At 58.1% G+C, this 3,042-nt stretch overlaps 2 protein-coding genes across 3 annotated transcripts in view; both read right to left on the bottom strand.

The window, feature by feature from the left end:
- LOC127749797 (uncharacterized) overlaps positions 1-3,042 on the bottom strand; it is a 44,843-nt gene that overhangs the window by 15,648 nt on the left and 26,153 nt on the right. The gene's annotated exons all lie outside the window — the stretch shown is intronic.
- LOC127749795 (uncharacterized) overlaps positions 1-3,042 on the bottom strand; it is a 6,486-nt gene that overhangs the window by 2,068 nt on the left and 1,376 nt on the right. The window lies entirely within an intron of this gene.

Raw genomic sequence — 3,042 nt, 5'->3', positions numbered from 1 at the left:
AGAACACCTGGAGTACATTTTGGCCTGTACACAGGAGCCGCCCAGTCGTCCACCCCTCGCGTTCCTCTCATTTGGCAACAGCAACACAGAAAAACATTTTAATAATAAAGGGGAACCTTTGTAAAATAATGCGTTGGCAGGGGCAACATACATTGCTATGTTTACAGTGGTCGCAATATATGCGTCTAATGAACAAATAATACAAAGAAATAGGCACATTAGTTCCCATCGGAGGTCATCTCGAACCAAAAAAATATGTTTCAAGGCTGACAAGATATCTCATAAAAAAAAATTACTCTTATATATACGACGATGGACAGTGTTTGCTACAAAAGTTGTATGTTCTCTTTCTTTTTTCAAGTGACTCTACAGCTTATTGTGTCTAGACGATGGGCACACGAGACCGACTACTGGACCAGGGGTCCCGGTCGGACCACGTCGGTTCCGCTTGACGGATCATCGGCGAGCCGTCTGTCTCTGGGCCCCTCTCCGGCGGGGCCCTGCGGGGCAAGCCAGGCGGTCCAGATGAGATTTAGACGGCCTAGGTTATTTAGTGGTTCTCTGAGCGGGCCCTTGCGGGGCCCTTGTGGGGCTGCGGGCCCCCCTGAGGGACGCCTCCACCCCGGGCCCCGGGCTGCGGCCAGTAAAGTGCACGGCCGTGGAGTTTATGAGCGCGTCTCATCCCCTCCTCCCTCTCACCCAGGCCCTTCCCCTCTCCTCTCGCTCTCCACAGCGCTCCGCTCTCTAGCGGCAGCTATCATGGCGAGAAGCTGTGCAGCACAGGCGGGCCGCTTATTTGATTCCCCGGACGATTGTCTTAAAGCGTCCTCTTCCTATCTTCGAGGCGTTTGTACGTGCGGGGTCTTTCCCCCAAACGTATCGTTCCACTTTCAAAACCGGATGTGGGCGTTGCCGCGCTGCCGCCGTCCAGCCGACCGGAAGTCATCCTGGCCGCGCTGCTCCGTGCTGATATACGGCCCCGCGGCGGCGATGACGTTCGGTAATAAAATCTTCCTCAGCCTCTGGTCCGCCTTCCTCCGCCAGGTCGTGAAAGATACGGCCCACGAGAGTCCTCGGCGAGGGAGGGGGGGGGGAGGAGGCGGGGCGTTCCTTCCTTCCGGTCTCGAGCTGCCGGAAGTGTGAGGTGGGCGGCGGGGCCGCCTGCGGGCAGGGGCCCCGCACCTTGTCCGGCAGGGCTGCTCGGCACCGGCGCCGCCAACACCGCAGGACACACGGTTCTGCGTTGCGGGTGACATAAAAGGGTCGAATGTGGCACCTCCTTCATGTTGACAGCCCTTGGGGTGATCCTCTTGAGCTTTGTTACGCTGCCCACCTGTGTGTGAGTTCGGGAAGAGAACGGGAACTTCGTTTATATATCGCCGGGTAAGTGTGACGGATCGTCAGCGAGAGCCAAGGCTGCACGCAGGGGTTAGCAAGGTACAGTACTTAGAGTTAGCGCACCGCGGAGTGACGGCGTGCACCTCGAGCGCAGGCCCGCAAGCTGTCCGGACCACTCCAACAAGAAATGGAGGATCACGACGATGAGCTGGAGGAGTACCGTGAGAACGACGTTTTGGGCTCCGTGGTGGAGAGCGCCTGGGAGGTAGGCCGCGCAGCGCGTGGAGGCGCCCCCGTGCAGCGGGCGGCCTACCCCACGGTCCGCAGGCGCCCGGCTCACTCCTCCGGGCAGTGGCCCGCGCCTATCTGGGCTCAGTGAGACGTCTCCTCCGGGCAGTGGTCCGCGCCTACCCCGGCTCACTCGGGCATTTCCTCCGGGCCGTGGTCCAGGCCGAGCGCCTCGTCGTCCTCGCCGGGGCGCGGCGGCGCGCACGCGGGGCACTCGCCGCCGCCCGCCGCCCAGCAGTCGCGGCACAGGTACAGCGGCACGTGGCCGGCCGGCGCGCAGCTCCACCCCGGGGCCTCGTCGCGCCGCTCCCGCTCGCCGCAGACAGCGCACGACCGGCGCGCCGACCGGAGCCTCTGACACGGAGGAAAGTCTTTTCAGGGCAACCAGTTTTCCGTTTTAAGAAATTAGAAGAATATATATATAAGGTGACGACGGGTCAAGCTATACCAGTTCATTGCAACGTCGCAGATAACGTTTGTTTCCATGTGGGGTAAATTGTTCTCAAAAGATTAGATATTGTAAATCACTGGTAGCTCAGAGATTCGTGATAAAAGTACCCGGCCTCCTCAATGATTTAGGTGATCCCTTATCCTACACATGAACACGCACCACGTCAAGGCCTGCTCACCCAGAGAATCGTCTTTTTGAAACAACAAAAGCTAAGTTTGAAGAATCAAAGAAATTGTTGTTTTCAAATATCCAAAGAAACAGGTTTCAAACAACAAGATTATTTGATTCAAAGCCAATTGGTTTAAATTGAGAAAAACATTTTCTCACTTAAAGAATAGGCAGACCTAAATCAGCACAATTCAATTATACGAAAGGAAACAGTTCTTCAAATCAAGACCCCTTGCTTTATACCCATGCCCATTAAGTAAATAAAAATAGTTTGCAAAAACTTGTCTCAAAATGTTCTTCGTTATAATGGAGCCTTTGTTGAATCTAAAACCTCTCGTAAAAAAAAAACTTGAAATGCATTAAATCATAATAAAAGGATTCTGTGGGTGGTGTCTGCTCACCAGGAGCCAGCCTCGGAGGCGCGGCCAGCGGGCGACGAGCGCGGCGGCGAGCGCGTGCTGCAGGCCGTGGCGCTGCTCGAGCCGGCCCTGCGCGGCCAGCACCCGCACGCGCGCGCGCATGCTCCTGGCCAGGCCCCAACGCCGGCGCAGGGCCTCGTTGTAGAGGCGCAGCACGCGGCGCCGCTCCCGCCGCGGGTAGAAGTAGGCGCACACGGCGCGGCTCAGGCGGCCCAGCCCCGCGCGCAGCAGCAGCAGCAGCCACAGCAGCGCCAGCACCGCCGCCACGCGCGCGCCCGCCGTCCAGGGCAGCCGCCGCGGCCGCGGCAGGCACGCGCGATTGGAGTGTCGCTGGTTCACGGCCTGCACGGTCGTTAGTTTGGGAGACATGGCCATTAG

The sequence above is a fragment of the Frankliniella occidentalis genome, unplaced genomic scaffold, assembly GCF_000697945.3.
Source record: "Frankliniella occidentalis isolate FOCC.00 unplaced genomic scaffold, Focc_3.1 Scaffold94, whole genome shotgun sequence".
In the NCBI taxonomy this organism is placed as follows: domain Eukaryota; kingdom Metazoa; phylum Arthropoda; class Insecta; order Thysanoptera; family Thripidae; genus Frankliniella; species Frankliniella occidentalis.
The sequence above is the reverse complement of the archived record's forward strand: the minus strand, read 5'-3'. Positions and strand labels throughout refer to the sequence as shown.